Source organism: Scyliorhinus canicula, chromosome 15 (genome assembly GCF_902713615.1).
Source record: "Scyliorhinus canicula chromosome 15, sScyCan1.1, whole genome shotgun sequence".
NCBI classification, from domain to species: domain Eukaryota; kingdom Metazoa; phylum Chordata; class Chondrichthyes; order Carcharhiniformes; family Scyliorhinidae; genus Scyliorhinus; species Scyliorhinus canicula.
Genome location: NC_052160.1, coordinates 46,992,255 through 47,014,117, shown reverse-complemented (window position 1 = coordinate 47,014,117; position 21,863 = coordinate 46,992,255). Strand labels below are relative to the sequence as shown.

At 44.6% G+C, this 21,863-nt stretch overlaps 1 protein-coding gene across 3 annotated transcripts in view; it reads right to left on the bottom strand.

Moving 5' to 3' along the window:
• mad1l1 (mitotic arrest deficient 1 like 1) overlaps nucleotides 1-21,863 on the bottom strand; it is a 1,113,232-nt gene that overhangs the window by 550,187 nt on the left and 541,182 nt on the right. The gene's annotated exons all lie outside the window — the stretch shown is intronic.

Genomic DNA, 21,863 nt, shown 5'->3' with positions numbered 1-21,863 from the left:
TGGTTTTTTACCTTGCTACGGCGAGATCCCAATTTTGCCTACCGGAGCAGGCCGGTTGCATCGCAAACTGGCGCGGTTCTCATTTTTGGCCTCTCCCGCTATTCATCGACTTTGTTTCGCTTAAGCGAGAGCATAACGAGGCCGGAAAATTACCCCCTGTAGGTTGAGAGTACTGATTTATCTCCTAAAATGCTTCTCTACCATTTTAATCAATTCTCTCAGTGCACTTCAGTCAACTCTATCTTCATACCCTTGTAATGTGCTTTATTTGAGTTCAAGACACTAGTTTTTGACCAAACTTTCTCACCCTCGAACTCAAGTCTCAAAGTGCTTTACAGCCAATGAAATGCTTTTGAAGTGGATTTATAGTTGTAATATAGAGAGTGCTATGAAATTGATGGGGTGAGGAAAGGGGCAAGTTGGGACGAGGAGAAGTAAAACATATGGGATAAATGACCATCATTTCAACTGAATTTAGATCATAGCATCAAACCATGTAATTTCATTTGAATTGGGGAATGAAGATGGTCCTGTTAGGTACAAAACCCAGCATAATTCATTTAAAAATCTTATGCTATTCTAAACGAGGAGAATCATTACAATTCAGGGCACATCACTGTCAGGCAATCCCTTTAAAAATCAAAAGAAAAACTAATTTAGCACATTTTGTTTCTGCTCAGATGGTAAGAAATTACTTGATGTGGAGATGCCGGCGTTGGACTGGGGTGAGCACAGTAAGAAGTCTTACAACACCAGGTTAAAGTCCAACAGGTTTGTTTCAAACACGAGCTTTCGGAGCACGGCTCCTTCTTCAGGTGAATGGAAAGGCTTGTTCCAGAAATGTTTATATAGACACAGTCAGAGATGCCCCGGAATGCGAGCACCTGCAGGCAATCAAATCATCAAAGATGCAGAGAGAGAGGTAACTCCAGGTTAAAGAGGTGTGAATTGTCCCAAGCCAGTTCAGTCGGTAGGCCTCTGCAAGTCCAGGCTTGTTGGTGGGGGCCGAATGTAATGCGACATGAATCCCAGATCCCGGTTGAGTCCGCATTCATGCGTGCGGAACTTAGCTATAAGTTTTTGCTCAGCAATTTTGCGTTGTCGCGTCTCCTGAAGGCCTCCTTGTAGAATGCTGACCCGGAGATCAGAGGCTGAATGTCCTTGACTGCTGAAGTGTTCCCCAACTGGAAGGGAACAGTCCTGCCTGTTGATAGTCGCACGATGCCCGTTTATTCGTTGTCGCAGTGTCTGCATGGTCTCGCCAATGTACCACGCTTCGGGACATCCTTTCCTGCAGCGTATGAGGTAGACTACATTGGTCGAGTCGCACGAGTATGCGCCGCGTACCTGGTGGGTGGTGTTTCCACGTGTAATGGTGGTGTCCATGTCGATGATCAAGAAATTACTTGGCAGAGCTACTCACCATACCCGACAGATATTAAAGAGAGAACAGCATTAATGTGAGAGTACTAACACAAGAGACATTAATCTGAGAAGTATCAAGGATAGGTTCAGTGAGCTTCTGTTAATGGTGAATGTAAGTGGAAGTATTACTTGATTACAAATATCAAAAGTAAATGATAATAGTGTTGTAGAAAAACTTACATTTAATTCACAATTATATCGATCAGATTGGTATGAATATGACTGGGTTTTTTAATGTAATGTGCTACTTCATTATAAACCTTTAAGCTCCTGGGGGTCACCATCACCAACTGTCTGTCCTGGTCCGCTTACGTTGATGCAACAGTCAAGAAAGCCCAACAACGTCTCTACTTCCTACGGAAGCTAAAGAAATTCGGCATGTGTGCATCGACTCTCACACACGTCTACAGATGTGCCACAGAGAGCATCCTTTCCGGCTGCATCACAGTTTGGTATGGCAACTGCTCGGCCCAAGATCGCAAGAAACTGCAGAGTGTGGTGACTCAACCCAACGAATCACACAAGCTTGCCATCCTCCCATTGATTCTATATCACCTCCCGCTGCCTCAGAAAGGCAGACAGCATTATCAGAGACCCCTCCCACCCAGGCTTTGCCCTCTTCCAGACTCTTCATTCAGGCAGAAGATACAGAAATCTGAAGACCCGCACATCCACAAATAGGAACAGCTTCTTCCCCAAGCTGCCAAACTCCTCAACGACTCTCCCTTGGACTGATCTGTTCCCTGTAAGAACACTATTCACGACGCCCTATGCTGCTCTTGTTTGGCCCTTGTTTCGCACTGTAATCAATCACTGTCAATGTACTCTGTTGATTATTCTTTTGTCTACCATGTACGTACTCTGTACATTCCCTTGCCAGCAGAAAAATACTTTTCACTGTACTTCGGTACATGTGACAATAAATATCAATATATATGTATCAATATATCGATATCAATATTAATAAACCAGCAGTCACCTTGGAATCCAAACTTATATTTCTACTCATGTTTCAGTGCCTCCACCATCCAACAATTATAACAGTAACTTGCATTATATTGCACCTTTTACATTATAAACAACTCAATGCACTTCACAGAGGAGAATGGTAACGCAATAGCTGCAATAGTAAAGCTAGGGGTGTTGGTGAACTTTTTAAGAAGGTTTTGAACACAGGAAGAGAAGACGATGGTCGAGGTGGGGAATTTCCAGGTTCATGGCTGAATATTCAGTCACCGATGCTCAACCATAAGGAGATGAGTTGTGGAAGACAGACTGACATGAATGCCTGAATAATAAAGAACATAATGAAAGCTGATGAGGGTAAACAGAGTTCCATACAATAATATGGTATCATAGAGGATGTAACAAGAGGTGCTCTAATGGAACAACTGCAATTTTCGGTGTCTTCTTGATGAAACATTATTAAATATACAGGTTGCATTAGTACAAGACGAGCAGCCACGGGTCACCCATTCTTCGGAAGTTAGAAATAATTTCCTCAGATTGTCAGATGTGACATGGAGATGTGCCATGTGATCCAGCAATACAAAGGAATTCACCATCTGTGAATCTTATTTCATGAAATGCCAACTTTTGGTTGCCATGGAAATAACTGGGGTTCCTTAGCCAGAGTCTACAATACACAGCCAGAATTGGCAAGATATGAAATAAGCGGCACTGCTTTATTTACTTGCTAGCATTTCGGGCGTTAGATCATTCCAAGTGAAGATGGGGACAGAGCTCCCCATGACCGTGGTCAATACTGTTCTGCAAAGAGATCAAAGGGAAACCAAAGCCATAGTGCACACGGGATCTATGAATATTCTCCTGCACAAGACAAATAGCTCTACTCCCACACAGTGGGTCACCTCGAAACTAAGTGGGAGGAAAGGGGAGGAGAAGAAAAGGCATCTGATGAGGCAGACAGATCAGAATCAGACAGGAGAGTTGAATTTGAACTTGCAGTGCTTCAGCTGGAAGCCCAGTCTTCTGCTGCTAGTAATGATCAGTTGCTTTCATTTTCACTCTGTGTCTGATGCACAAAATTATAAGCCAGGCTGTGCAGAATCACTTTGGAGTACAAGAGGCCTCATCAGTGCTATAACATGTTCCTCCTCAGTGGTGAATGTCTTCAATTTTATTGAAAAGAGCCATCAGAGGAATAGAATTAATGCATGAAAGTGCAGCTCTGGTGACATTGTCTACGCCACATCTTTTTGCACTCTCGCATTCTACTGGTTATTATTTATTCATTGAAAGTGCCAAAAGCCATGCTGCTCAATCATTCCCCACCTCCCTCAGCACCTGCCCACTGAAAGAGTAATGTGGACCTGGTATCACAGCCGAAGTACATTGGAGATATTTTTAGCTAGCGGATGAACTGAAACCAAGGCTATTAGGTCACCAAGAATAGGTTACTGACTGAAAGAGAGAAAAATGCTTTATCTCACTGACAGTGCTGGAATACACTCACAAGCTTTGTTCATTCCTCCCTGCTTTTATTTTATATACTGTGCATTTATATGTGCAAGTAGCTTTTTTGCTTAAAAGTCGCTAATATAATTTTCCTTCTGCATCTACAAACCCAAGCAGAGCATAACATGAATAAATATAGATGCTGCTTTGGTTACTGTATATCTAACTAATTCAGTAAAATTTAATTACTACTCTACCTTAGAACAAGTTACACAATTTAATACCATAATAAGTAAAACATTTTACAAATATCTTTCCATCTAATATAACCAAGCTTGTTTAGGCTGTTTTTTGACCGTACCTGTCACACTGATAAACTGGTAAAAATAGTTTCTCCAAACAAACAATGAACAATTTCAAAATTAAATCCTCTTCAAAAGAAAAGCTGTTCTTTCATTCAAACCACTGCCCGCAATTTATAAGTAAATGACTTTGTTCCAAGGGGTCAACATGCTGATTGAAATATAGAACAAAACACACAAAGAATTCAAAACCAACAGTAATCGCACTGATTTCTAATTGTTGATTTCTAAGATCATACCTTTCAGAACGTACAGGGGAAAAATGCAGGGTGTTTGCAGTTGAATACCTTTGAAGTACTATAATATTGAATATTAGCAAAATAATTGCATTTATTGACTGAGTGTACTGAGCATTTCTCAACAAGCCATGGTTAAACCACAAATCAAGAGTAATTTTCTTCATTTCCTGAGGGAGTTTACAACAGTGTTATGATGCACAGATGTCATAAAGCTAATTAAACCAACACTTATCTGCACTCATCAGATATTTGCAGTCTGGAGAGTTTTGGCATATGTAAGAACAGAAGAAAAAAATTGGAAGGGCTATTGCAGCTCACCCAAGTTTAACTCTTCCAGCCAAGCATCCAACTGCATTTCAGAAATCTCCAATATGTGACTTCAAAACCTTGTTGGTAGATACTTCCAAATGTTTATCAGCCTTTAAGAAAAGCAGTTTTCTCTAATGCCAGCCAATAATTTGTGGCCTTGTCCAGTGAAGATAAAGACTAATTGAATTTCCGAAAAGTGCTATTAGCCACATTAAACTCGAACACAATATATGATAGCTATCTACACGTTATGAAAACCATGCATCTGTACACACTTCTTGAGGAGAAGAAAAGGTATCTGATGACGCAGACAGATCAGAATCAGACAGGAGAGTTGAATTTGAACTTGCAGTGCTTCAGCACTTTACTTTCTGTTGATATGCATAGGCAACTTTTCCCCACTATAAATATCAATGTCTGCATTTCTAATGGTTTTTGCCCCTGTAAACACTTTCTTTTATTCATCCATGAGATGAGAGTCGTTGGTATGGCCAGCATTTATTGCCCATTCCTAATTGTCTTTGAGGCACTGGTGGTGAACCACCTTTGTAAATCACTGCAATCCATGTGATGTAGGTACACCCTTGATGCTGTTAAGGAGGAATACCCAAGATTTTGATCCAGCAATGATGAAGGAATGATTTGTTTCCAGGTCAGGATGCACGGTAGCACAAGTGGATGGCACTGTGGCTTCACAGCACCAGGCTCCCAGGTTCGATTCCCCGCTGGGTCACTGTCTGTGCGGAGTCTGCATGTTCTCCCCGTGTCTGCGTGGGTTTCCTCCGGGCGCTCCGGTTTCCTCCCACAGTCCAAAGCCGTGCAGGTTAGGTGGATTGGCCATGATAAATTGTCCTGAGTGACCAAAAAGGTTAGATGGGGTTACTGGGTTACGGGGATAGGGTGGAAGTGAGGACTAAAGTGGGTCGGTGCAGACACGATGGGCCGAATGGCCTCCTTCTGCACTGTATGTTCTCTGTTCAGAGGGTTGTTAGTGATGGTATGTGGCTTGGAGAGAAAGTTGCTGCTTTTCCCGTGGCCCTGCTTGTCTTTATTCTTCTAGTTGGCAGCAGTCAAGAGTTTGAAATGTGCTGTCAAAGATACCTTGGTGAGTTGCTGCCGTACATCTGTGAAAAGCCCCTAGTCGCCACATTCCGGCGCCTGTCCGGGGAGGCTGGTACGGGAATTGAACCGCGCTGCTGGCCTGCCTTGGTCTGCTTTAAAAGCCAGCTATTTAGCCCTGTGCTAAACCAGCCCCTGAACGGCATGGCCCCGCACAGCGGAGCCAGTTTGAATGTTTAGTAATTAATTACTGGGCATGTTGGTTTGGGAGAGGACGCTGCAGATGAACCACCTTTCTTCCCACTGGATTTGGAAGATCTTGCGAAGGCACTGCTGATGATACTTCTTCAGTGCTTTTCAGAGCATCCAGCTTTGGTACCAATGGCAAATGGTTAGACCCTTGTATTGTCGGAGAAGCTCTTTGCCTGTTTCACAGTCGAGACGTTGGGGGTGAAATATATATATTCATCAATTGGACTATTTTTAAAAGTATCTTTTTTCTGGGCAGTTAAAAATGGAGAATTGCTGAGGTAACAAATGGTCACCTGAGGCCTAGCAACAGTTTCAATGTAATAATGGCCACAGCACAGCACGCAGAGTTTGGTCCAACTAACTCCACACAAAAGAAAACCTTTGCAAGTCAAAATCTTCCATAATGGTGCCAATGGCTAAAGCATTCGCAACCCTAACCCAACAGTTTTGACAAAGAGCGGCAGTTAAGTTAACCTGATGCCAGTGTTCCAAAAGCAAAAGGACTCCCGACTCCAATTAAACACTAGATTCCAACCTTGGGAATAAGCATCCTCTGCTCAACATCAAGGAGTTATGTCACACGACCTCTCCCAAGCTGCACTGTGATCCCGTCTGTTGGAACTGAATTCCGGCAGTTCCTGTTTGACTTCCGAATTGAACAAAACTCCAGGAAAGAGTCTGTGCAGCAGCTGAAAGAACTTGGATCCTCATCAAACCTGCCAACTGCTAAAACATCAGAACTCGTGCCTCCAGAAACTCATTCGACTTGCATTCTACTGTCATGCAAGTCTCACTCATGGAAGACGAAGAATTCTACCATCGGCCAACCTCTTCTCAAACTGGACCTGGCAGGACTGCAGAGCTTTAATCTCATCCATTGGTTGTGGTTCTACAGTTAAGCATATGTGTAGTCCTTTGCTGTAGCTTGACCAGACTGCTATAGGACTATTCAGTGATCATTCCAATCATTAATGTCATGGTGTGATGACAAGCGTCATCAAGACTTGAAATGTTAGTTCAAATCTCTCCACAGCTGCTATCAGACCTGCAGAGATTGTCCAGCATTTCCTGTTCTGGTTTCAGATTCCGGCATTTGCAGTAATTTGCTTTTATCTTAGTGGTTAGATGTTTCTTTGATAGATAGACTAATGAAGACAAGATTAAGTTAAGTGGATTCTTCCCATGTGATATTTCGAGCACCATCTGCTGAGTTGGCCTAGTGTGGCAGATATATCCTTCAGGACTCAGCCAGCTCAGTCAGTGGTAGCGCCATTCAGCCGATGGACACTGGAGCCACCCAGAGTATATCAGATGCCCATGCTATCTTCAGGGCTTCCTCCAAGTGATGTTTAATATGGAGTTCTGGTTCATCAGATGCTGGGGTCAGTGGCTGGTAGCAAGCAGAGGGTCTCCTTACATATGTTCAGCCTGATGCCATGAGAATTCACGGTGTCTAGAATCAATATTGATAACTTACTGGGTTAAACCCTCCTGTGTGTATACACTATACTGTCAATAATGGTTCTATCCTACCAGTGAAAGGAACCTCCCCAAGGATGGTAGTGGAGGAATCTGGGACATTGACTGATGTACATGTCAAACTTGTTAGACTAAATGCCTATTTTTGTGCTGTAGAATTCTATATATGTCAGGCTATTGATTGACTAGATTGTTGGGCAGTTCTCCCAATTTTGGTACAAGTTCCCAGATGTTCGTGAGGAGCATTTTGTGGACTCCAGTGCTTTGATACCAGATGGTCCATCCGGTTTTATTCTTGACACATTTACGTAGTGGTTTAATACAAATAAGTGATTTATTTGCCAGGCTATTTTGCGCTTTTGCTCTGTCTGTAATCACATATTGGCCAGACAGGGGAGGATGGCAGATTTCCTTCCCAAAGGGTCACCATTACTAACATTAGATTTTTAAATTCTAGATTTACTTCATTGGCTAAATTTAAGGGGCTGGATTCTCCACTGGCAGGGTTCTCTGTTACGTCAGCAGCGCACCCACGCCCGGGGACTTTCCGACAGGGTGAGGCTGCCCACAATGGGAAACCCCACTGGCCAGCTGGCAGGATGGAGAATCCAGGCTGCACTGCAACTGGGAAGGAGAAACTCGCCCAAGATTCCACAACTGCCATGGTGGGATTTGAACATATCTCTGGTGTAATTGGTATAAGAAATTGTTATATACATTGTATTCTATATCTGTTGGAGTAACGGTATTAAAAGCCGGGGTTAAGGTATATATGCTGGAGTAATATTAGTAAAGAACCTAAATTAAGGTAGGCATACTGAGTGTCTACTAAAGCTGTAATTAAGGTGCTGTAAAAGGTTAGGTAATCATTCATTCCAAACACTGACTTGGTTACAGATAAAGGGCTAATGGAATGGTGTTTTAATTGCTGGAGATTCCTCAGAGTGTAGATAATTTGAGGAGTTGGATTTAGTCCTAGCTAAGCAGGTCATGGAACTTAAAGGGAAACAGGTAATGTAATTAATGGGAGGAGCCAGGTCTGTCTGTAATTTTGCAGTCCGTTCTAGGATTTTAAGTTGAACAGCTTTTGCAATTGGATTTGAGTCTGACAAGAGAGAAACGTACTGAATCTGATCCAGAAAGCGCCTCTGTCTAAAGGAATATACACAGAAGACCGCAAGTAAACCTGTTGTGCTAACTTATTTATCAGTGGCATTTGAACTGGATTGGGTTGCTTAATTGGAATTAGTGGCAGGTATAGTCAGTAGGTTAAAGATTTTCCTTTTATGACTGAATTGTAAAGCTTTTCTTTGAAGTTAATGTGGTTAATTAAGTGTTTAAATTAAAGCTTTTTTTAAACATAAAATATACCTATTGGTCAGAGTCATTACTCCTGGGCTGAAGTATCCTTTCCTTACAGGTTCACAAACAGAAAAATTATTTGGGATTCTCGCCCGGTATCAAAACAAAATTTGAGGTCTAGCCCAGTATTCTAACACTGGATTACTCCAATAGCATAACCACTATCCTACTGTACCCAATACCTGGCATACCAGTCCCTCTAACAGAACAATCCAGATACCTTGTTCAAAATGATTTCTACATGTTTTTCCATTGTAAGATTTCCTAATAGACAAAATTAATATTAAAACAAACCAGAAATTTGCAAAATTACATATATCAAAATATCATGATTAAATTTAGGCTGGAACTTTCAGCATGTAACAGGCCCACTGTCATTTGAAGTTCAACAAACGTTGACTGGCAGCAGGCTGGATTTCCATGCACCCTTGGACAGAAGTCCTGCCTTGGACAGCTTTCAGCCAATCAGATGGGCCGCCAGCTCTCCAGTCCCTCCAGGCATTGCACTCAGTGGCCACAACAGGTACTGCAGTGGCGTGCTTGAGCCCAAGTCCTGGGACCACACTTCAGCTAAGTGGCCACTTAAAGGCCTCAACAGGAGCATGGGTAGGCTTCCCGTGAGAGGCTCTGCTGCCCTACCATGAAATTGCATGGCGAACAGGATCCCAGAGGGAATTGTCAAGGATTATTACATTACATTACCCCTCACCTCAGAACCCACCTGGGGGAATGGGGTGGGATGTAAAATTCTGGCCTTAGCCACAGAATTAGGTTTGCTGTTTTTATTGGCTTTTATTTAAAGGTTTAGCTTCTGCTAAAACTCTGGGCTTGCAATTGGCATTTTGGCTTAAGCTCTCTGTGAGCTGAATTTTTGATCATTTGTGATGTGCTGCTATGAATATCTGGTTCATAATTCATATGCTTTAGAAAATAACTTTTAGTTTTAGAAATTAAACTTTTAACTGTAGAAAATGGGGTTATCTGGTTGAGAACTGATAATAATCCTGAAGTAAATGCAATTCAAGTAAGCCATGAGTTTATTACACTTAAAAGGTAGTGCCATGTGTATTTAAGAGGATAACAACTAGAAAGGTAAGATGATATAACGGGAAGTGGGCTTATTAACTAACAAACTGAAACAAAAATTACTTTTGTAGTTATTCCAGTGAAAGGATAAATTATTCATCTGGTTTCTTAAAGTTAAAGAAAACTTCGGAATTAAAAGGTACTTAATTTGCTTTATACCTGGGAACAGGGGTGTGTGTGTGTGTCACATTGTCAGGGAGAGGGTGGAGTTTAATGAGATTCTTTGTTTTGATTATCTAGTGGATTCAGTTAGGATATAGCCATCAGGTAAGACCAGTTGAGAGAAGCAGTTAAAAGACTGTCAGCTTTGGGGTCTTATGTAACTTGTAGCTCCCTTGGAAGTCGAGAGATAAGCCGAACCTCCACCCGAACTGGACTAAAGTCTAAATATATTGCACATGACTTAGCCTACGAGGTGGGAGATAGTATTCAGTATTAGACAAAGTTCGAAAGAGGAAAATGACGGGAAGATTGATTTAGCTGAAAGCTAAAGGAAGAAATCTGCAGTAATCTTAGTGAAACAAAGTGAAGAAAATTAACCTTGTTGCAGTTGGAGTAATGGAAGTGATCAAGTCAGTTTCAATTTGAAACGGCAGCAGTTGGTTACTGGAAACCAAGGGTATTTTCCGATGTTTTAAGCCACTGCACAGAGTTGCAGGGAGGCTAATGTTGGAGCTATGGAATTCTGAGTCATGAAGTCGGTAAACAAATTAGGTGGTCATTTAGACAAAAATTAATGGAAGGAACCTTGGTGAATAGCTGAAGCACTGAAGAGAAATCAGAGTGAACTCAGGTGAATGGTGATATATATTTTGAGTTGGTCCCAGAAAAAGTGAATGAACCTGAATGATTTTTTAAGGGAACTCTTGGGAGGGAAATTGAGATGTAGAACTAAGTTTATAGCAGTCTTTATAAGGTATTGTGTACATTGGTGCTCGCTTTGTTTAATCCTTTTGGCATACAGTTAAGTCTGTTTTTATTTAAAACTTAAAATCTTGTAGCATTGTCCTGTTGGCTAATTGCTGGTTGTCCGGAGTTTTTAAAAAACGTTCACAGTCCCTCACCAGATTGTAACGGTACCTAATAACTAAGGGTACATCAGCACAATTCATTCAGCATTATCAATGGAATATTTTTCTTTAGTTTCAAAGAGATTCACACTGCCATTATTCAAAATTATTTTAAGAATAGCCAGCGGACAAATTTGGCATCTTTATTCAGATAATAAGTCTATTTTATTCAAATGAACTTCAGAAAATACTGACAGATATGTGGGAAACTCAATTCCCAGCCAAATTGTGTAATTGGGTAACATGTTTATATATCTACTCAGTTGTGCAACTTAACTAAATGTTCTCATAATAATTAGCTACAACTTTATTCCCTAATTTCTTCAAATACAAGATTATTGATTTTTGCAACCAAGAATAACATGGTTCAACATATTGGCCCCTGCAATAAAATAATTCCACGCTTTATTTTGAATTTGCAAAGCTTTTGATTTGATTTGATTTGATTTATTATTGTCACATGTATTAGTATACAGTGAAAAGTATTGTTTCTTGCATGCTGTACAAACAATGCATACCGTACCGTGGTACTTGCTAGTGTGTATGCCCCAAATTGGGACGATGCGGGCTTTATGAGGCGTATGTTGGGACGGGTCCCGGATCTGGAGGCGGGAGGTCTGGTAATGGGAGGGGACTTCAATACGGTGTTGGATCCATCACTGGATCGGTCCAGCTCTAGGATGGGTAGGAGGCCGGCGGCGGCCAAGGTACTGAGAGGGTTTATGGACCAGATGGGTGGGGTGGATCCATGGAGGTTTGAGAGGCCGAGGGCACGGGAGTACTCTTTCTTCTCCCACGTACATAGGGTCTACTCTCGGATAGACTTCTTCGTGGTGAGTAGGGGACTGATTCCGAGAGTGGAGGAGGTTGAGTATTCGGCCATTGCAATCTCCGACCACGCTCCGCATTCGATAGAGTTGGAGATGGGGGAGGTGCGGGACCAGCGCCCGTTGTGGCGGTTGGATGTGGGGTTGTTGGCGGAGGAGGAGGTGTGTAGGAGGGTCCGGGCAAGTATTGAGGGGTACCTCGAGGTGAATGATACGGGGGAGGTCCAGGTGGGGATGGTCTGGGAAGCCCTGAAGGCAGTGATTCTTGGGGAGCTGATATCCATCCGGGCACACAGGGAAAGGAGCGAGAGGGATAGACTGGTGGGAAAGATGCTGGAGGTAGACAGGAGGTACGCAGAGGCACCAGAGGAGGAACTGTTGAGGGAGAGGCGCAGCCTGCAGGCTAAATTTGATTTGCTGACCACTAGAAAGGCGGAGGCACAGTGGAGGAAGGCACAAGGGGCAGTGTACGAACATGGTGAAAAGGCGAGTAGGACGCAAGCGGGATGCGGCTAAGGAAATTGCTGGAGTGAGAGACAAGAGTGGGGATGTGGTGCAGAATGGGGTAGAGGTGAATGAGGTCTTCAAGGACTTTTACAGGGAACTGTACCAGTTGGAGCCAACGGGGGAGAGGAGGGGAATGGAGAGGTTCCTCGACGGGCTTTCTTTCCTGACGGTGCAGGAGGAGCAGGTGGAGGGGTTGGGTGCGCCGATTGAGCTGGAGGAGCTAGTTAAGGGGATCGGGCAGATGCAGTCAGGGAAGGCACCGGGGCCGGATGGGTTCCCGGTGGAATTTTATAAAAAGTTTGTGGACCTAGTGGGCCCCTTGCTGGTGCGGACACTTAATGAAGCGTGGGAAGGGGGGACTTTGCCCCCGACGATGTCGCGGGCGCTGATCTCGTTAATTTTACAGAGGGACAAGGACCCCAGCAGTGTGGTTCATACAAGCCCATTACTCTCCTCAACATAGATGCCAAGCATCTATTTGGGCAGCACGGTAGCATGGTGGTTAGCATAAATGCTTCACAGCTCCAGGGTCCCAGGTTTGATTCCCGGCTGGGACACTGTCTGTGCGGAGTCTGCACGTCCTCCCCGTGTGTGCGTGGGTTTCCTCCAGGTGCTCCGGTTTCCTCCCACAGTCCAAAGATGTGCGGGTTAGGTGGATTGGCCATGCTAAATTGCCCGTAGTGTCCTAAAAAAGTAAGGTTAAGGGGGTGGGGGTTGTTGGGTTACGGGTATAGGGTGGATACGTGGGTTTGAGTAGGGTCATCATGGCTCGGCACAACATCGAGGGCCGAAGGGCCTGTTCTGTGCTGTACTGTTCTATGCCAAGGTGCTGGCAAAAATCCTGGCCACCAGGATAGAGGACTGTGTGCCAGGGGTTGTACACGAGGACCAGACAGGTTTTGTGAAGGGAAGGCAGCTGAACACGAATGTGCGGAGACTGTTGAATGTCACCATGATGCCGGCGATTGAGGGGGAGGCAGAGATAGTGGTGGCGCTGGATGCGGAGAAGGCATTCGATAGAGTGGAGTGGGGGTACTTATGGGAGGTATTGGGGAGGTTTGGATTTGGTGAAGGGTTTATTAGATGGGTAAGGCTGCTATATGAGGCCCCGATGGCGTGCGTGGCCACGAATGGGAGGAGGTCGGAGTACTTCCGGCTTTACCGAGGGACCAGGCAGGGTTGCCCCCTGTCCCTTTATTGTTTGCACTGGCAATCGAGCCGCTGGCGATGGCATTGAGGGATTCAGAGAGGTGGAGAGGTTTGGTGCGAGGTGGGGAGGAACATAGGGTGTCGTTGTATGCCGATGACCTGCTACTGTATGTGGCGGACCCGGTGGGAGGGATGCCGGGGGTGATGGAGCTGCTTGCTGAGTTTGGGACCTTTTCAGGTTAGAAACTAAATTTAGGCAAGAGTGAGGTGTTTGTGGTGCACCCTGGAGACCAGGAGGAAGGAATTGGTAGGCTCCCGCTTAGGCGGGCAGGGGAGAGCTTTAGGTACCTGGGGGTGCAGGTGGCCAGGGACTGGGGGACTCTTCACAAACATAATTTCACCAGACTTGTAGATCAGATGGAGGAGGAGTTCAAGAGGTGGGACATGCTGCCATTGTCGTTGGCGGGGAGGGTGCAGTCCGTCAAAATGACGGTGCTTCCGAGGTTCTTGTTCCTCTTTCAGTGCCTACCCATCTTTATCCCCAGGGCCTTCTTTAAGAGAGTGACTAGCAGTATTTTGAGCTTTGTGTGGGCACATGGGACTCCGAGAGTAAAGAGGGTGTTCCTGGAGCGAGGGAGGGATAGAGGCGGGCTGGCGCTGCCCAACCTTTTGGGGTACTATTGGGCGGCCAATGTGTCAATAGTGCGTAAATGGGTGATGGAGGGGTGAGGGGCGGCGTGGAAAAGAATGGAGATGGCGTCATGTAGAGGTACGAGCCTGGGTGTCATGGTAACGGCGCCGTTGCCACTCTCCCCTAAGAGGTTTACCACGAGCCCGGTGGTGGCGGCGACCCTAATCTGGGACAGTGGAGACGGCATAGGGGGGGGAACAGGGGGCTCGATGGAGGATCCATTGGGTGGCAATCATCGGTTCATCCCAGGGAACAGGGATGGGGGATTTAGGGGGTGGCAAAGGGTGGGCATCAGTAAATTGAGGGACCTGTTTATTGGCGGGAGGTTTGCGGGCCTGGGGGAACTGGAAAATAAATTTGGGCTTCCCCAAGGGAACATGTTCAGATACTTGCAGGTAAAGGCGTTTGCTAGGCAACAGGTAGAGGGATTCCCGTTGCTGTCCTCGCGGGGGACGATGGACAGAGTGTTTTCGTGGGTGCGGATCGGAGAGGGGAAGGTGTCTGACATTTATACGGTAATGCAGGAGGTGGAGGAGTCGTCAGTGGAGGAGCTGAAGGCTAAATGGGAGGAGGAACTCGGGGAGCAGATAGAGGACGGGACTTGGGCGGATGCCTTGGAGAGAGTCAACTCTTCCTCCTCATGTGCGAGGCTTAGTATCATCCAATTTAAGGTGCTGCACCGGGCCCACATGTGGGACTAGGATGAGTAGGTTCTTTGGGGGTGAGGACAGGTGCACCAGATGTTCGGGGAGTCCAGCGAACCACGCCCATATGTTCTGGGCATGCCCAGCACTGGAAGAATTCTGGAAGGGGGTGGCAGGGACAGTGTCGAGGGTGGTTGGATCCGGGAGTGCAGGAGGCGAAAGAGGCCGGTGTCCTGGCCTTTGCGTCCCTAGTAGCCCGACGAAGGATCTTGTTGCAGTGGAAAGATGCGAGGCCCCCAAGTGTGGAGACCTGGATCAGTGACATGGCGGGATTTATGGAAAGGAAAGGGTCAAATTTTCCCTGAGAGGATCAATACAAGGGTTCTATAAACGATGGCAGCCTTTCTGGACTTCCTGGCTCAAAGAGAGGTATTTTTCAATAAAAATTAATGTTTTTTTAAAAACAATGCATACCGTACATAAGGAAGGAAAGAGAGACTGCAGAATATAATGTTACAGTTATAGCAAGGTGTCGAGAAAAGATCAACTTAATACGAGATAAGTCCATTCAAAAATCTGATGGCAGTAGGGAAGAACCTGTTCTTGAGTCGGTTAGTACGTGACCTCAAACTTTGGTATCTTTTTCCTGACGGAAGGAGGTGGAAGAGAGTATGTCCGGGGTGCGTGGGGTCCTTAATTATGCTGGCTGCCTTTCTGAGGCAGCGGGAATTACAGATAGTGTCAATGGATGGTAGGCTGGTTTGCGTGATGGACTGGGCTACATTCACGACCTTTTGTAGTTTCCTGTGGTCTTGGGTAGAGCATGCTCCATATCAAGCTGTGATACAAACAAAAAGAATGCTTTTTATGGTGCATCTGCAGAAATTGGTGAACGTCGCAGCTGACATGCCAAATTTCCTCAGTCTTCTGAGAAAGTAGAGTAATTGGTGGGCTTTCTTAACTATAGTGTCGGCATGGGGGGACCAAGACAGGTTGTCGGTGATCTGTACACCTAAAAACATGAAGCTCTCGACCCTTTCTACTTCGTTCGTATTGATGTACACAGAGGCATGTTCTCCACTACGCTTCCTGAAGTCGATGATAATCTCCTTCGTTTTGTTGACATTGAGGGAGAGATTGTTAATGTCGTACCAGTTCACCAGATTCTCTACCTCATTCCTATACTCTGTCTCGTCATTGTTTGAAATCCGACCCACTATGGTGGTGTCATCAGCAAATTTGAAAGTCGAGTTGGAGGGAAATTTGGCCACACAGTCATAGGTGTATAAGGAGTATAGTAGGGGCCTTTTAATTTTATTACAAATTTTTCATATGGAGGCTGGTGAATAACTTTCATTCAGTCCATATAAAGTGCATTGGATGGGTTTTGTACAAACTTCAAAACCAGATGCTAGCTAGCTCAGTATACCTGAGCTTCTACTTGAAACCTATTTTTTCCAGGGTTGGAGTCATACCTGGTACAAAGGAAGATAGTTGTGGTGGTTGGAGGTCAACCATCTTAGCTTCAGTACATCATTGAAGGAGTTTCTCAGGGCAATGTCCTATGCACATCCTCAGCTACTTCATCAATGATCTTCCTTCCATCACAAGGTCAGAAGTGGGGATGTTCGCTGATGACTGCATAAAGTTCAGCACCATTGACATAACTCCTCAGTTCATGTAGAAATGTAGCAAGACCTGGACAATATCCAGGCTTGGGCTGCCAGGCATGACCATCGCCCCATGGCATTTAATAGCAGTATTATTGCGGAATCACACACAATCAACATCCCGGAGGTTACCATTGACCAGAAACTGAACTGGACTAGCCATATATATAAAACATACATATATATTGTGGCTATCAGAACTAGTTAAAGGCTTGGAATCCTGCCGTGAAGAACTCACCTCCTGACCCCACAAAGCCTGTCCAGCATTTATAAGGCACAAGTCAGGAGTGTAATGGAATATTCTCCACATGCCGAGATGAATGCAGCTTCAACAACACACAAGCTTGACACCATCCAGGACAAAGCAGCCCACTTGGTTCCTACCCCTTTCACAAACATTCAATCACTCCACCGCCATTGCAGGAACTCACCAAAGTTCGTTGCACAGCACTTTCCAAACCAACGACCACTACCATCTAGAAGGACAAGAACAGGAGATACCTGGGAACACCACTACCATCTGCAGGTTCCGCTCCAAAACACTCACCATCCTTACTTGGAAATATATCACTGTTCCTTCACTGTCACTGGGGCAAAATCCTGGAATTTCACCCCGAACAGCACGGTGGTTGTACCTACACCTCAGGGATTGCAGCGGTTCAGAAAGGTATCTCACCACCACCTTCTGAAAGGCATCTTGGGATGGCCAATAAATTCTGGCCGAACTAACGACACCTATATCCCACAAAACTGAATTTAAAAAATCAAAGGTCCACAATCCTCTAGGCCAGCAAATGTCAAACAGGGGAGGAGCTCGGGCAGCCAGAACAGCTAAAATTGCTGTGATCAATGGTGCCAGTCCTGAAGCTGGCAACACAGGAAAGTGCAACAAGGCCTGGAGGGAATAGATCCTGGCATCACAGGGAAATGGGTAAGGCTTCTCACATGTTAGCGATGATGCTTCAAATATGCCCCGTAGAACTGAAATACTTCCTTTCCTGAGAGATATTTAATAGTTGTGAACCCTTTCTAATCAAGACGTTGCCTTTCGAATGGCTCTGAGGTCATTTCTGATGTTGCAACCTCTCGGATGGTTATTGTTTAAATTGTGAATATGGGAAAAATTGAGAAAATATGATCATATGCACTTAAGGGTTCAGAATTTTTTTATATTGCGATGTTCTCATTGTCACAAGCCCCTGTTAGAATTTCAATGAATGTACCTCTTGCACTGAATCAAATAGTGTCAGAATCTGAAAATTGCATGGCAGAACACCACAGCCAGGTTCATAAACCTGGATATTAATCAAAAGATTAAATTAAAAATAAAACAATTGACACGTTATCAGTTTGTAGACAAATTCGCTAACAATTATATCCTCTCCATCTGACACCCACATACACACCCTCCCACATACACGCTCGCTCACCCACCCATTACATACCCCTTCCACGAAACTCACATATACACTCTCGCTCATTCCCCCCCAAAACACCGTTCCACAACACACACTATACACGCTTGCTCACCCCCCCCATAACACACCCTTCCCACAAAACACACACATATGATGTGTTGGGTAAGCTGGATCTGCGAGGACTGCGTTTACTGCAGTAGTGAGAGAGACAGGCTTCCAACACTTCAAGAAATGCAGCTCGATTTTATTGAACTCTTAACTATCATACATACTTTAACTGTGGGTTGACACTATGCTGACTTGACTGGAGACCTGAGGCCAACCTGACCAGACTATCTTACTACCACATGGTGTATGTTCTAGTTGCTGCTCACGAGCTCCGACAGTCTCAGAGGCTGGATCCCGAGAGAGCGGGAAACTAGAGCACTCTGGCTTTATAGTGGTCGTGTCCTGTCTGGTGATTGGCTGCTGTGTTCTGTGTGTTCACTGGTCATCGTGTGTGTCAATCACTGCCTGTCTGTGCACCATCATATACCTGTGTGTATATTATGACAACATACACGCTCGCTCATTCCCCCCCAAAACACCTTCCACGAAATACACAAACACGCTCGCTCATTCCCCCGCCCCCCAAAACACCTTCCACGAAAAACACACACACACACACACACACACACACACACACACAACTATCCACACAAACCATTCAGACAAATTCAACCACCTACCTCAGATACACAACCGTCCAACCTCTCTCCCACACAAAACACCCTGAGTTCTGAATCTCCAAGCACGTGTGTATGCCATCTAACCACACACACAGACCCCCGACTTCTCACGCTCACACACAACCCTCAGACCTCTCATAAACACACTGGCCGTTACACTCACAGCCCTCTGGCTTCACACACACTGCCCTCCGACCTCAGGAGGTTCCGACCTCACCGGCACACTGTCCTCCGACCTCACAGGCAAACTGCCCTCCGACCACGCATGCACACACCCTTCCAAACCCCTCACATACACACATACCCACGGCAACCTCTCTCACACTAACACATTCCCCCTGCAACCTCTGTCACACAAACACATCACCATCCAACCTGGTTCTTAATTGGAATATTATATATATATATATATATATATATATATATATATATATATATAGTTATTTTTTCACATTTCAAAATGACAACCACCCACCCCATCAATAGCATTTTGTACACGGCAGAAAGTTGATCCCTGTTTGGGAAGGATTTGGAGGCTTCAAAGGTCGCTTCATATGCCGTAATCCAGGTTTTTATGGATGCAATGAAAGGTCATTTCTGTGATACACTAGAAACTGTCAAGATTCAACCAATTGCAAAATAAAGATGAACAAAATAAATTATCACCAATGTGGCAGGAGCTTTAAAAAATCAGTTCATCTTTTCCAGACGCAATACTAAAACACTGGACAACAATATAAGCCAAGCATAAAATATATAAGGAAACTAAATATGAAGCACAGAATAGTGAAAAAGGCAATGTGAGAAAGAAATACTTTCAATAATAAGTCCAGCTGCTACTGAGGAACTCACTTTTTGCATGTCCAAACACATGGGAGAAATTGATGTCTTTTTATTTACCAATATATTTCTGAACATCATACAGTTTATTTTGAATGACATACATTGTATTATAAACACTTTGGCACTGTGAATAACACTATTTATAGCAGACTGTTTGTATTCCATTCTACTTATGAGAATGATACCTCTTGGTATTGTATTAATTGAGGGTGGGAGGTCATGACTGAAAATAACTCTTATGAAGGTACTCTATTTCCTGACTGCTAACTTTTTTTTGGAAATATTTTCATTAAGTTTTAACAATTTTAATACAAAACCTAAGACAACACAGATTAACAATTTACCAGTAAGAGTCCCCTCCCCCGCTCCTCATCTTCCTTCTCCAACCCACTCGAGGCGTAAAAACTCCAACAAGTCACCCAGCCACGCCGAGGCGCTTAGCGGTGTAGTCGGCCTCCAGCCCATGGATAGCCTCTCCTTGTGACCAGTGAGGCAAAGGCCAGGACGTCAGCCCCTGCGCCGAGTTCCGGCACAACCGAAACTCCATAAGTCGCCATGGGCACGGCTCCAACCCAAAGTTCAGGATCGCCGACATAGTCTCAAAAAAGGACCTCCAAAGGTCCGCCAGCTTTAAGCACGACCAGAACATGTGAACATGATGTGTGTGCCCCCCAGATACTAATTGCATCCATCATCCACCCCTTCAAAAAAATTGTCTCATTCTAGCCTTCATAAGGTGTGTCCAGAACACCACTTTCAGCTGGATGAGACTCAGCCTTGAACAAGACGAGGTCGAGTTCACCCTCCTCAGCGCCTCACTCCATACCTCCTCCTTTAAGATCGGCCCCAGCTCCTCCGTCCACTTTGCCTCATACCCTCAACAGAGCCTGTCTCCTCCCCTATCATCCGCTGGTGTATATACCCGCTGTGCCGGCTACCTCCGAACCAGAGCAGGATAAGATCCACTCAAGCAAGATAGAAGGCTGCTTTATCGGAAAGGCTGGAAAGTACTTTTATGACCCAGCTACGCATCTGGAGATATCTGAACCAATCAGCATCTGTGAGCCCATATTTTTCTTTCAGTTCGCCTAAGCTAGCGAACCGACTTTCTAAAAATAAGTCTCTTACTTTCTCTAAACCTTTATCCATCCATTCCCTAGATTTCACATCCGACCGAGCAGGATAGAATAACTGATTTGACAAGATGGGGGTCAACCTAGAGGCAGCCCTCAAGTTAAAATGATGGCAGAGTTGCCTCCAAATTTTAACGTGGCTACTACAACTGAGTTAGACGAGTGTTTTTTTTTTTTGGTACCACCGATAATGGAGCTGATAACAGCACCACTAGGGCTCGCTCCTTTTACAGACTCTGCTTCCACCCAAAACCAAGCATCAGAGTTTCATCCGGGTGCTCCGGTTTCCTCCTGTAGTCCAAAGATGTGCTGGTTAGGGGACTGGCCATGCTAAATTGCCCTTTGTGTCCAAAATTGCCCTCAGTGTTGGGTTATGGGGATAGGGTGGAGGTGTGCTGGTAGGTAGGGTGCTCTTTCCAACAGCCGGTGCAGACTCGATAGGCCGAATGGCCTCCTTCAGCACTGTAAATTCTATGAATCTTGTAACTTGAGACCAAACGTGACGTAGGGAGTTTGAACGTGGGACAAGAGTCGTGGAAAAGATAATTGATTAATGTCTAATGGAGTAATTGATTCATGTCGAATTAACCAATCGCCTGTTAAGTGACTGACACTATCCTGAACAAATCAAGGGGGTCTCAGCTGAGAATTAGAACCAATGAAACTAAGGGGCTAAACCCAGATAAGGCTTCCCTTAAGAATGTGATCTGTTTGACTGATTAGAGAGAAGAATTTTAGCCGCTGGAGAATCCTTGAAGATTTTTTGAAAATTACTTTTAAGGCCCTTTGTTGAAATGATTCTTAATTTGTAAATCTGGAGTTACTTTTATCTTGAAGTTTTTGCTTTCCCTCTTCAGTGTCTCAAGGACATTTCAAGGCACGCAGGAAAAGTCTTTCAATTAAATTTTGTGTGAACGTACAAAAATGAGTTCTTAAAGAAATAAACAATGCTTGTATGTCCATTCAAACCGAACTGAAACCTTAGGCCGGATTCTCCCCGGCCCGGAGGGGGGTCGGAGAATCCCGCCCCTCATCTATGAGGAGAGATAAGGGGAATCTTAAGGGCAAGCAAGCATCAGCCATTCTTTGAGTGATGGGGTTAAATTAGAGGCAATGTCATACAATGGATGCTTATTTTAAAAGTAAGTAGAGAGGTGGAAAACAAATAGACAAATGATACTGCATGTAACAC